The sequence below is a fragment of the Equus caballus genome, chromosome 13 (genome assembly GCF_041296265.1).
Source record: "Equus caballus isolate H_3958 breed thoroughbred chromosome 13, TB-T2T, whole genome shotgun sequence".
Taxonomy (NCBI): Eukaryota; Metazoa; Chordata; class Mammalia; order Perissodactyla; family Equidae; genus Equus; species Equus caballus.
The window spans coordinates 7,593,698-7,607,995 of record NC_091696.1 but is presented as its reverse complement, the minus strand read 5'-3'; the positions used below and the strand labels follow the sequence as shown (position 1 = coordinate 7,607,995).

The following is a 14,298-nucleotide window of genomic DNA, read 5'->3' as shown; positions in this document are numbered from 1 at the left end:
GTACACTTTCCGTAGGTGATCAAGACATTTACTCTTTCGTCCATTTTTATATTTGCTGACTGCCAATCACTCTACTCCTTAATACTTCAAAGGTATTTTTCCCAAAGCTGCCTTTTGTCTTACACTAATGCTTTCCCGGACTCAAGTGAATTTTGAAGGAGACTGAGCTCATCATGATGAAATGGATGTTGACATTCCATAACCATCACTGTAATTATTCCTAATTTGTACTTTGCTTCAAAAACTCTCTTCCCTTGCCCCCTAAAGTCTGTACTTTCAGAATAGCATCTACAGCTTTAATTATACCTGACAATAAACTACTCTCACCACAAAATCTTGTTAATCACGGTACGTTACTATCTTCAAATATCCTGTTTTTTTAAAACTGCATTTATATCAGGTTCCCATAAAGTTACAATATTAGCAATGAATGTTTTAACTGTTTCTGTAATTACTGTTTGTAATTACTACAAATTAAAGTTGTACAAACTTTGGATTGGAGGCTGGTTGAATTATCTACCAAACTGGGGTGAATGGTCTTTTAATCAACTGTATACTGAACAAATCTACAGAGTAAAAACTGAGATGGAATTTGAGTGACTTGGTGTCCATCGAGAATCAAATCTGATGCTGTAGTGTTAACAAGGGACTTCAGGTCCAGAATGATTCTGCTAATCACACTTCTTCCAAATTAGTCAGTTAATGTTGTGGGTCCTGATGAGACAGGATTTAGGAAGGCAGAGAGCGGCGGGGAATGCTCCTGGTGATAGGATCCTTAGAGCAAAGGACAGAAGACAAAAGGAGAAGGCTGTATTCGTGAGAAGTGAGCTGGACCATAAGCGCTATAATTAGAAGCTTATAATGTCACCACACTGCTTTCTGTAATGTAATATTTTTGTTGTCTGTTATTTTCCTTGATTCAGGTTTTGTATTTTTCATGATGTAATAGTGAGATCTAGTCTCATTTTTCTGTGTATTTGGATACACTGAGTAGAGTGCTCTGGCTGAGTAAAGAGTTTCACATATGGGAGACTTGAGAAACAAGAGTGGCAAGGAAAGTTAGGTCAGATTATGAAAATTCTTAAAATGTTTATATTGGACTTAATCCTTCAGAAGTCATTTAGTGTTCTCTTTTCTTTTTTTGTAATTGAGAGCACCATGAGGAAAGGAGTGTTTCTGATGATCTATTTTATTTTATTTCTTTCTCTTTTCTTGGAGGAAGATTGGCCCTGAGCTAACATCCGTGCCCATCTTCCTCCATTTCATCCGTGGCTCGCCTGCCACAGCATGGCCTGATCAGCAGTGTATAGGTCTGTGCCAGAATGGGAACCTACAAACCCCAGGCCGCCAAAGAGGAGCACACAAACTTAACCACTACACCACCGGGCTGGCCCCATTTTTGATGATTTCTAAGGGGTAAAAACTAGACAGGGAGATTAGGTAAGATGATATAGCAAAAATTCAGGCATTAAGAAATAAGGTTAGACTAGGGTGGCGATGGCGGCCATGGATTGGAAAGGAAGGAAGGATGGATGCAGCATCATAAGGGAAAAATTTGCTTCTTTCCCTTTGTCTTTTCAGCCATTTGGGCTTAACGGTGTTCAGTGCTCCTGATTTATTTCCCTTCCCATTTATATTTTCCTTCTTCCCTCGATAATCTACTTTTGCTTTCCCATTTTTCCCTCTCTTCTCTCCTTTGCTTGCATTCTTATCACCTTCCCTGATAGGACGATGACTGAATCAGGCAGGTAGACATGAAATGGGAGATCTGAGTAGAAACTAACTATAAGATTTACTAATTAGAGTATGTTGCTGCTTAACACATTTTTTTTTAACCTTTCATCTGCAGTTAAAAAGAAGAAAAGAAAGGTGAGGAGGCAAAAAAGGAGTAGAGAGGAAAAGGGAGAGACTCATTTATCCATTCATTCAAGAAGTGCTGTGTTTCCAGAGAAAGAGAGAGTGCCAAAGAGATAGAGAAAACACCACACAATAATTTGTGTTATTGTAGTTGTATCATCTATTTCCCCTTCTAACTCAGTTGGGTAAAGTAGAGATGCCAGATGGGAGGCTAAAGACTAAGGTGAGATGGGCAGTCTCCCTCCCTCCCTTATTGCCTGCTGCTTCTCATATCAAAAGATGGAGTCTACATCCCTCCCCCTAGGCCTCAGTGACTGGCTCAACCAATAGGATGCTGTGGAGGTGACTTTCTGGGACTTCTGAGGCTAGGCTGTAAGAAGCCTGGTCTTTTGGAATATATCCTCTTGGGATGCTTTCTTTTGGAACCCAGCCACCACTTTGAGAGATGTCCAAGTCACATGAAGAGGCCACATGCAGGCCCTCCAGTTGGCAGCCCCGAATAAGATAACAGCCAGCATCCTCAGCAAACACAGAAATGAACCATCTTGACATCCAGCACAATAGAGGCAAAGAGGATTTCAGCCCAAGCTGACATCTGACTGTACTTCCTAGGAGACCCCAAGCAAGAACTGCCCAGCGAATCCCAGCCAATCCACAGAACAATAAGAGACAAGAATAAGTTACTGTTTCAAGCTACTCTACTTTGTTGTGGTTTGTTATACAGCAATAGATAACTTTTTTCATCCTTACACGAGACACAAAGAATATCGAAAGTTTGAAGATTCATAATGCCACCCGGAATGCATGTATATTTTTTACGTATTTTTTTCCTTTTAAAGGTCACTTTCTTATTCGTTAGCCTTGAAATTGGAATTTGAATTGACCTTGATCAGAAATCCTAAGAAATGCTTAAGCAAATATTTTAAGCACTATCATATTTTGAGTACTAGTTCAGGATAAAGTGGTATTGATGTGACAAGAATAATGGATGTGTAATTAGAAGATGGAGTTTAAGTCCTAGTTCTGTCATTTATTACTGTGTGGCCTACAACAAGTTATTTAACATTTCTGCTTCCCAGTTTCCAATGCTATAATGTAATCGAAGGTATTTAGTGATGCATGACAAAACACAGACATTCAGTGAATTTCCATTTCTTTCCTTCCTATGAAAGTCCTGTACTCATAAGTGCAACCATATCAGAGCCTATCATACTGCTTCCTAAAACTAAATATTTTTATTACGTATCAAATGTTTCCCTTGATAACTATTTCATAAGCTTCCATAGTGTTGCCTTTACTAGTGTGATCTGCCTCACTTTTCCTGTGGGATAGTTTATTTAATAGATTTTGGGGACTCATCCTGTTGCTGGATTCTTACAAAGACTCTTTTGTGATAACCTTCTTTGGTTTTCAAGGACATGACCCTGTTTCTCGAGTGTGGTTCCCTACTGTAGCATAAATGTTAACAAGTTAAATGCATATCACATAAGAATTTTAATTGTTCATCATATGTTTATGTATTGAAATATAGAGTCGAATTGATATAATTGGTAACATTACCCATTTGCTTTGATTTGAGATGTCAAGTGATTGAAAAAATTTTTAATTCAGAATTGAATTACCTTGCTTATTTGAATTTATCATTTTTGCGTAATTAGGATGAACTAATTTTTTTTTTATTAATGTTATGATAGATTACAACCTTGTGAGATTTCAGTTGTACATTTTTGTTAGTCACGTTGTGGGTACACCACTTCCCCCTCTGTGCCCTCCCCCCACCCCCCCTTTTCCCTGGTAACCACCGATCAGATCTCCTTATCAATATACTAACTTCCACCTATGAGTGGAGTCATATAGAGTTAGGATGAACTAATTTAATTTGCAGTTATCCTTAAATGACTTAACTGATGTCTGCTGAGGTTCTCAAGGCCACAGGATTATGGAGTCACGCTGAACATCACTCTGTCTCTTAGGGTTGGAAGTACAAGTGCACCTTGTGAAGCCTGGAGACAGAAGTTACAAGCTTGATTTTTTCTCCATTAATGTTTTTTTTCTGTTTTGTCCCCCTCACCTCACTCTAGGCTGCGTCATGTTTCCCAGAAGGACCACATATTGCATTTGGAGGTGGTCCTCCTTTTCCAACTTTGTTCTGATTTTATGTCATTTTTACTTGGTGTTGAGCTCACATCTCAGTTCTGCAATGGAAAGCTGGTTATTTATCTGGTAACTTGTGGTTGGAATCCCCAAGAGAGTGCTCTTTATAGAGACTGAGGGTCCTTTAGCAAATATTGCTTTTTGATGATGCATTTTAATAAGCCTTTTAAAAATCTGGATACCAGACTACCGGCTAGGGTACCTGGAAGCAATAATTTTAAAATAGTGCTTTTCAAACTGTCACTCCTGACCCACTAGTGGATTATGAAATAATTCTAGAGGGTGTGACAAGCACTTAAAAAACAACGAAACAAAATGGAATAGATAATATTAGAGTGTATTACACGTAAAAAGGTAAGAACAGTTTCATAAAATTTTTATATTCTTTTGGTGTGTGTGCGTATATACTGATTTACGATAAAACATAATTTATAGATTTATTTTGTGAGTTGCCATCAAAAGAATTTGAAAGTCACTGCCATGGATTTAAAGTTATCTGAAACACAGTTTTGTAATATAGCAGTTTGAAATGAAGCCCCAACAATATATGTAACAAATAAAAGTGTAGATAGGTTTTAGCTGCAAATTTTAAAGGGATTGGCAAGTTACTTTTCCTGAGAAGTCTAGCCCTGGGATGACTGGGTATTTTCCAAAGGGCCAGGAACCAGTTATCCCAATAAACGGTAGGGGCCTAAATGCTCTCTCCCTGGGAGGCTCTGAGGTAACGTTCCTCATCTCACTTGTAATGCTGCTGGTGCCCTGCTGCAGTGGCTGTTGGAAGTACTGCGTCTTCCCTAACCAGATCAGAAGGACCCAGTTTTCCCAAAGTCTTGGTCTGCCAGAAAGATGGCATTGCACTTCTCCCCGATTTGTGGGACCTGCACCCAGCTTGGAGAGCTGGAAAACTCCAGCCCTTAACTCCCCTCTTTGCTAGGGAACCACGTTTTCCTTCCCACTGGATCCTTGGAAGATGGGAAGCAGCAGTAAGGTTACTTGTGTTTTATCCACACCATGTGAGTCTGTGTTTTTGTGTGAAGGCTGACTCATGTGGAGGAAAGTTCTATGCCTAGAATTATAAAATTAATGCTAATCAGAGTAATGCAGCATCCCACTTCCAATCTGCTAATGAGCTTTGGGGAGAGATGGCACATCTTCCTGCAGCTGATGGATGCCCCTTTTAGAGGATCTACGACATCCTCCCCAGGTCTTCCCTCAGCTGGGCTAACACACTTCAGAACAAAAGAATCCTCAGGGCAGGATGGGACCCCTTGCTTTTTGGTTCTTGTCCCTTGAATCAGTCTACTCTCTGTGCCACTAAAATGGCTGCCTATTAAACTCATCAGTGGAATCTGCCATACTGTGTCACTTAAACTTTTTCCATCTGCTTATGGTTTTTACTTGTTTTGCATAGAAAGCCCTGACCTAAATCTCTACTCTTCTTTTATAATGCTTTCATTTTGACCTTACTACTGCTGAAAGTCAACCAAACTCATTCATCACTCTCCCTCCCCCCAATCTCCATGAACATTATCCTGTTATCCAGGTTTTTAACATACGCTCAAGAGATTGTCAACAAAAATGGACTAAACCTTTACATGGAACTTCTTTACCCCCACATGGGACATTTTCAAGAATAGGAGCTTTCAGATGAATTAGCAATGTAGATAAATTTGTTACCAACACTAGAATCTCATTCTAAAATATTTTCTACAGCTCAAAACATGGCATAAGGCAGATTCCTATTTAAGAGAAAGGGCCTTCTTTTAAGTTGTCTTGAAGATTCTGAGACTGTCCTTAAGAGCAGTGCTATGAGAGGATATGAGGCACAATCTCAGTCACCCCAAGAGTTAATTTAAATGGAGAAAGTGAGATGGTTTCCCAAAACATTGGAATTGATTTTTCCCTGAGTCTCTCCATAGTTGTAGATTCTGATAATCACAGAATATAGAGAAGGAAGAAACTTGGTGTTCCTTCTAACTGCCTCATCTCACAAACCAAGAAATTGAGGATCAGAGACATGAGGTCATTAGAGTCATCCAGTTACTTAGTTGCTTACTTCGACTAGGGTGGTTTCAGAAAGGATGCAGAAAAGTACAAGTATTTGAGAGCTACTTAGGGACTGTATTAATCAACACTGTAATAATCAGCTCTGTGCCCTTGGGTGCTGCGACAGCTGGGGGTCCACTGCTGCAGCTGACAAATAAAGTGTGAGGAAGAAACAAAAACTGAGGGAGTCCATCACCACTAGACCTGCCTTATAAGAAATGTCAAAAAGAGCTCTCCTGTCTGAAATGAAAAGGCAAAGGATACAAAGCTTTAAACAAGTTGATAAATAGATAAAATCAGAAAACTGCAACTCTGTATCAGAACATGTTAGTAAACAATTACGATGCAAAGGTTAAAGGGAAAGAAAGCATTAAAAATAACATTAACCATTCCAATTTGGTAACAAATTCACAATACAGAAAGAAAGAATTTTGACAACAAAAATAGCAAGGGAAGAAGAAAAGGACAGAACTTGCCTAGTCAAATGAAGCAAAAATGCTATCAGCAGAAAAAGAACTATCTCATCTGTGAGACCTTTTATACAAACCTCATGGTAACCACAAAACAAAAATTAAGGCAGAGTCATGAAACATAAAAAAAGAGGAAACTGAAAAACACATCACCAAAAACCGTCAAGCTGAAATTGTAGTGAGAAACACAAGGAAAAAGAAACAAAGGAAATATAGAGCAACCATAAAACAAAAGATAAAATGGCAATAGTAAGTCCCTATATATCCATAATCATCCTAAATGTAAATGGATTGAATGCACCAATGAAAAGACAGAGAGGCTGGACAGGTTAAGAAAAAGACCCAAAAATGTGCTGCCTCCAGGAGACCCATCTCAGCTCTAAAGAAAAACATAGGCTCAGAGTGAAGGGGTGGAAGATGATACTCCAACCAAATGACAACCAAAAGAAAGTGAGTGTAGCCATAATTCTATCAGACGAAATAGACTGCAAGCCAAAAAAGACAAGAGACAAAGATGGGCATTATATAATGATAAAGGGGATAATCCATCAAGAAGACATAACATTTATTAATATATATGCACCTAACGTAGAAGCACCAAAGTCTATAAAACAACTATTAACAGATCTAAAGGGAGAAACTGACAGCAACACCATAAGAGTAGGGAACTTTAATAACCCACTTACATCAATGGATAGGTCTTCTAGAGAGAAAAATCAACAAAGAAACGTTGATCTTCAATGAAACACTAGACCAGATGAATTGAACAGATACATATATAATATTCAATCCAAAAGCAGCAGGATATACATTTTCTCTCCAGTACACATGAAACATTCTCAAAGATCCACTGTTTGTTGGGAAACAAAACAACTCCCAATAAACTTAAGAAGACTGAAAAGATATCAAGCATCTTTTCCAACCACAATGGTATGAAACTAGAAATCAAACACAAGGAGAAAGCTGGAAAAGTCACAAATAGGTGGAGCCTAAACAACGTGCTATTCATTAACTATTGGAACAACAACAAAATTAAAGGAGAAATGGAAAAATATCTGGAGACAAATGAAAAGGAAAATACAGTGTACCAAAATCTATTGGATACAGCAAAAGCAGTACTAAGAGGGAAGTTCCTAGCAACACAGGCCTACCTTGAGAAACAGGAAAAATCTCAAATAAACAATCTAACAATACATCCAAAAGAATCAGAAAAGAAGAAAAATGAAGTGCCCAAAGTCAGGAGAACAAAGGAACTACTAGAAATCAGAGCTGAAATAAATGACATGGAGAGTAAAAAGAAAATAGAAAAGATCAGCGAAACTAAGAGCTACTTCTTTGAAAATATAAACAAAATTGACAAACCTTTAGGTAGAATAAGACAAAAAGAGAGAAGCCTCAAATAAAATCAGAAAGAGAAGAAATCACAAGCAATATAACAGAAATACAAAGGATTACAACAGTATTCTTTATCAATGTTATAAACTACATTAACAAAATGAAGAATAAAAATCACATGATCATCTCAACAGATGCAGAGAAAGCATTTGACAAGATTCACCACATATTTATGATAATAACTCTCAATAAAATAATCATAGAAGGAAAGTACCTCAACATAATAAAGGCCATATATGACAAACCAACAGCTAACATTACACTCAATGGTGTAAACTGATAGCTATCCCTCTAAGAGCAGGAACAAGACAAGGATGCCCACGCTCACTCTTCTTAGTCCTAGCCAGAGCAATCAAATAAAAAAAATAAAACATATTCAAACTGGAAAGGAGGAAGTAAAACTGTCACTAGGAAGAAGTAAAACTGTCACTACTTGTGGATGATGAGATTTTACATATAGAAAACGCTAAAGAATCCATCAAAAAACTAAAAACAAACGAGCAGAAATAAAAAATCAAGAATACAATCCTATTTAAAATCACAACAAAAAGAATTAAGTGGGTAGGAATAAATTTAACCAATGAGGTGAAAGACCTATACACTGAAGACAATAAGACATTGTTGAAAGAAATTAAAGAAGACATAAAGAAATAGAAGGATATTCTGTGCTCATGGATTAGAAGAATCAACATAGTGAAAAAGTCCATGTTACTTAAAGCAATCTGCAGATTCAATGTAATCCCTATCAAAACCCCAATGACATTTTTCACAGAAATAGAAAGAAGAATTCTAAAATTTACTGGAAACAACAAAAGTCCCCAAAGAGCCACAGCACTCCAGAGAAAAAAGAACAAAGCTGGAGGCATCACATTCCCTAATTTGAAAGTATACTACAAAGCTGTATTAATCAAAACAGCACGATACTGGCAGAAAAGCAGACACAGATCAATGGAACAGAATTGATAGCCAAGAAATATACCCATACATTTAGGAACAGCCAATTTTCAACAAAGGAGCTAAGAACATACAATGGAGAAGGGAAAGTCTCTTCAATAAACACTGTTGGGAAAACGGACAGCCGCACACAAAAGAATGAAAGCAGACCATTATCTTACACCATGCACAAAAATTAACTCAAAATGGATGAAACACTTGAATGTAAGACCTGAAACCATAAAACTTCAAAGAAGAAAACGTAGGCAGTAAGCTCTTTGCTATCATTCTTAGCAGTATCTTTTTGAATATGTCTCCTCAGGAAAGGGAAACAAAAGAAAAAATAAGCTAATGGGACTACATCAAACTAAAAAGCGTCTGTATGGCAAAGGAAACATCAATAAAATGAAAAGACAACCTAGCAACTGGAAGAAGATATCTGCAAATCATTTATCCAATAAGGGGTTGCTATCCAAAATATACGAAGAACTCAACAACAAAAGAACAAACTTAGTCAAGAAATGGTCAGAGGATTTGAACAGACATTTTCCCAAAGATATACAGATGGCCAACAGGCACATGAAAAGATGTTCAACATCACTAATTATTAGAGAAATACAAATCAAAACCACAATGAGATATCACCTCATGCCCATCAGAATGGCTATTATTAAAAAGACAAGAAATAAGAAGTGTTGGAGAGGGGCCAGTGCCATGGCCGAGTGGTTAAGTTCGTGTGCGCTACTTCAGCAGCCCAGGGTTTTGACAGTTTGGATCCTGGGCCTGGACACGGCACCACTCATCAAGCCATGCTGAGGTGGCATCCCACACAGCACAGCCAGAAGGACATACAACTAGAATATACAACTATATACTGGGAGGGTTTTGGGAGAACAAGAAGGAAAAAAAGATAGACAACAGATGTTAGCTCAGGTGCCAATCTTTACAAAGAAAACAGAAGTGTTGGAGAGGATGTGGAGAAAAGGGAGCCCTCATACACTGCTGGTGGGAATGTAAATTGGTGCAGCCACTGTGGAAAACAGTACAGAGATTTCTCAAAAACTTAAAAATAGAATGACCAGGCATGACATCAGCTTCACGGCGGAGTGAGCTCTTCCCTTAGACTCTCCTCCCTACGAAACAATGAAAAGGACATTCATAAACCAACAGAGGACAGGCACACAACACAAAAGACATCTGAGAGACCCATGCAGCCATATGTCTGAAGGTGGAGGTGCTGGACCCCCCAGGAGGAAGAAGGAGGAAGTAAGGGGATCTCCTCTCCCTCCCCAGCAATGACCTAGGGCACAGGACCATGCACAGCTCTGAGAAAAGAGGGGCCTAGGGGGAGACTCTGTGGGAATGCCTTCGCTCTCCAAGTTCCCTCACATCCCATAGGAAAGCTCCACAGAGGAGGCTAAGCTATTGTGGGGTTGTCTTCATGAAGCCAGCACGCCAGGAGGACAGACAGCGAGGGCAAAGAGAGAACACCCACGGGATGGCACATGCAAAAGAAGTGCCCCTCCCCATGCTGGGCTCACAAGCTCAGCCAGTCAGCCAGAGCAAGGGACCCCGTCTAGAGTGCCCGTGCGTACATTAGCAAAGCAGCAGCTACAAGCAGGCAATCGCACATGGGTCCTGTCAGCATAGATTCCAAAGGACAAGCACAGACACCAGGGATCACAGCAGGCTCAGAATACACAGCTCCTGAACCTCCTCCAGTGGTGGCAGGTGGAATCTGCAACCAGATACTATCTATGTGAAGGCACAAACCAACCCCATCAAATAGTATGAAGAAATATATTAATAGTCCAGACCAGAAGGAAAATGAAAAGCACCTAGAAATCAATCCTGAAGGCACACAAATTTACAATGTAAACGACAGAGAATTCAAAATAGCTAACATTAAAAAACTCAAGTTACAAGGAAATTCAGATAGTTCAATTAAATCAGGAATAAAATTAATAAACAGAGGGAATACTTCACAAAAGAGATTGATCCTATAAAGAGAAACCAGTCAGAAATGTTGGAGATGAAAAACACAATGAGATAAAGAAAAATCTGGATACCCTGAATTACAGAGCTGACATTATGGAAGACGGAATTAGCAATCTGGAGGACCGAAATATAGAAAGGCTTCAGATGGAGGAGGAGAGAGAATTAAGACTAAAAAGAAATGAAGAAATTCTCTGAGAAATATCTGATTCAATTAGGAAATGCAACATGAAAACTATGGGTATTATAGAGGGAGAAGGGAGGGAGAAAGGAGCAGAAAGTCTGTTCAAACCTGGGAAAGGAGCTGCAGTTACAAGTAAAAGATGCTAACAGAACTTCTGATTACATCAATGTAAAAAGAACTACTCCAAGGCATAGAGTAGTAAAACTGGAAAAAGTCAGTGACAAAGAAGAAATATTTTTAGAGGCAGCAAGGCAGAAGAAAATAACTTACAAAGACCATATCAAACTTTCAGGAGATTTCTCAGCAGAATCTTTACAGGCTACGAGAAGGTAGAATGAGATATTCAAAATTCTGAAAGACAAAAACCTTCAGCTGAGAATACTCTATCCAGGGAAAAATATCCTACAGATATGGTGGAGAAATACAAACTTTCCCACATAAACAAAAGCTGAGGTAGTTCATCGCCACAAGACACCCCAAACAGGAAATGCTCAAGAAGACCTTCATACCTGAAAAAGAAAAAAAAAGAGTTCACAAAGCCTTGAGCAAGGAGATAAATAGGCAGCCAAAGTCAGAAAATTGCAGCTCTCTACCAGAAGAGGTTAGCAAAAACTTAATTATGACATGAAAGATAAAGGGAAGGAAAGCATCAAAAATAACTATAATCTTGTGATTTTTAACCACAAAATCACAACACAAAACAGAATGTGCTATGACCAACAAATCAGAGGAAGAGGAAAGGGATGGACCTGGCTTAGACCAAGGAAATAAGAGGCTATCAGAAAATGGTATATCTCATCTACGAGATTTTTTATACAAACCTGATGATAACCACTAAACAAATAATCAGAACAGAGACACAAATGATACAAAAAAAAGAAAACTGAGGGGCTGTCCCAGTGGCATAATGGTTAAGTTCGCATGCTCTGCTTCAGCCACCCAGGGTTTGCAGCTTCAGGTCCCAGGCACAGACCTATGCATCTCTCATCAAGCCCTGCTGTGCTGGCATCCCACACACAAAAAACAGAGAAAGACTGCCACAGATGTTAGCTCAGCAACAATCTTCCTCAAGCTAAAAAAGAGGAAGATTGCTTACAGGTGTTAGCTCAGGGCCAGTCTTCCTCACACACAAAAAAGAGAAAACTGAGAAAACCATCATAGAGAACTACCAAACTGAACTGGCAGTCCAAAATACACAAGACGAGAAACAAGGGAAATACAGAGCTGGAAAACAAGTGATAAAATGGCAGCATTAAGCCCTTACATATAAATAATCACTCTAAATGTAAATGGATTGGATTCTCCAAGCAAAAGACAGAGTGGTGGGATGGACTGAAAAACAAGACTCATCAATATGCTGCCTCCAGGAAACACTCTTAGCTCTAAAGACAAACACAGGCTCAGAGTGAAGGGACGGAAGATGATACTCTAAGCTAATGGCAAACAAAAGAAAGCAGTTATTGCAATACTTATATCAGACACAGTAGACCTCAAGATAAAAAAGGCAATGAGAGACAAAGAGGGGCAGTATATAATGATAAAAGGGACACTCCAACAAGAAGACATAACACTTATAAATATACGTGTACCCAACAAAGGAGTACCAAAGTACATAAAGCAACTATTAACAGACCTAAAAAGAGATATTAACAACAACATAATAATAGCAGGGGGCCCCAACACTCTACTTACATCGATGGATAGATCATCCAGACAGAAAGTTAACAAGGAAATAGTGGAATTAAATGAAAAACTAGACGAGATGGACTTAATAGATATATATGGAACATTCTATCCAAAAATAGCAGAATACACATTCTTCTCAAGTGCACATGGAGCATTCTAAGGACAGACCATATGTTTTGAAACAAGACAGGCCTCAATAAATTTAAGAAGATTGAAATCACATCAAGCATCTTTTCTGACCAAAATGCTATGAGACTAGAAATCAGCTACAGGAAAAAAGCTGGGAAAGTGACAAATATGTGGAGACTACACAACATGCTACTGAACAACCAATGGATCATTGAAGAAATTAAAAGAGAAATCAAAAAATATCTGGAGACAAATGAAAATGAAAATACACCACACCAACTCATATGGGATGCAGAAAAAGTGGTCCTATGAGGGAAATTCATAGCGATACAGGCCCACCTTAAAAAACAAGAAAGATCTCAAATAAGCAATCTTAAAATACAGTTAGAAAATGAAGAACCAACAAAGCCCAAAGTCAGCCAAAGGAGGGAAATAATAAAAATCAGAGCAGAAACAAATGAAATTGAAACAAACAAACAAACAAAAAAATCAGTGAAACAAAGAACTGGTTCTTTGAGAAGATGTGCAAAATTGACAAACCCTTAGCCTGACTCTCTAAGAAAAAAAGAGAGAAGGCTCAAATAAATAAAATTAGAAATGAAAGAGGAGAAATTACAACAGATACCACAGAAATATAAAGGATTATAAGAGAATACTATGAAAAACTATATAGCAACAAACTGGACAATCTAGAAGAAACAGATAAATTCTAAGACTCATACAACTTCCCAAAACTGAATCAAGAAGAAACAGAGAATCTGAATAGCCCAATCACAAGTAAAGAGATTGAAACAGGTAGCTTAGTGGGAAACTACTTACCCTGACAAGGTTACCCACTCAAAGCTAACAGCCAACATCACAATTAATAGTAAAACACGGTATACTTTTCCTCAAGACTGACTTGATTTCTACTATTTCTACTTCTCCTTTTCCTTTAATGCATGGATCCTGCTAAACCTTATAAATCCATTACAATATAAAGTGGGGAATGAATAAAGAGCTCGCCTGAGGGATGTTCACTTTCTGTGGCTCCTGGGCGAGTACAGAGGACTGTGGTTCAGCTGAGGGGACAGAGAGAAGACAGGGGTCCTGAGATTTAGCTGTCCTACAGCTCTTAGATTCGCCTCCTCAAATCTCAGCACCCCAGTTGGGGATCATCCTCCCCATAGGCACAGGGCCCTCTGGGCCTTGAAAAGGCACAAGAAGGATCATGGACAGGCAGCAACACCTGTCTTTGTGTGATTCTGAAATGACCATGGAGCTGAAATCTGCAGTTTTTTACTGAGTGAACATAAACTTTACTCGATTGATTTAACAATAACGCATGCGTCCTTCTGGATAACAGAAAGAAATAAAAACAACCGATCAGTTGAATTAAAGTACGCCAAACGACAAGACACTATTCCTTCATTAAAGTTAACTTAGCAGAAAAATGCTCAGTATGCATCA

At 38.6% G+C, this 14,298-nt stretch overlaps 1 protein-coding gene across 42 annotated transcripts in view; it reads right to left on the bottom strand.

The window, feature by feature from the left end:
- LOC138917083 (uncharacterized) overlaps positions 1-14,298 on the bottom strand; it is a 102,743-nt gene that overhangs the window by 86,384 nt on the left and 2,061 nt on the right. For 31 of the 42 annotated variants that reach the window (XR_011424538.1, XR_011424533.1, XR_011424548.1 and 28 more), the window contains one exon: positions 3,763-3,860. The exons of 10 other annotated variants lie outside the window; for them this stretch is intronic. The gene's annotated coding sequence lies outside the window, so the exon portion shown is untranslated. Of the gene's footprint in view, positions 1-3,762; positions 3,861-4,385; positions 13,911-14,298 lie in introns of those variants that run through there. One more of the 42 variants, XR_011424561.1, reaches the window with a different exon arrangement.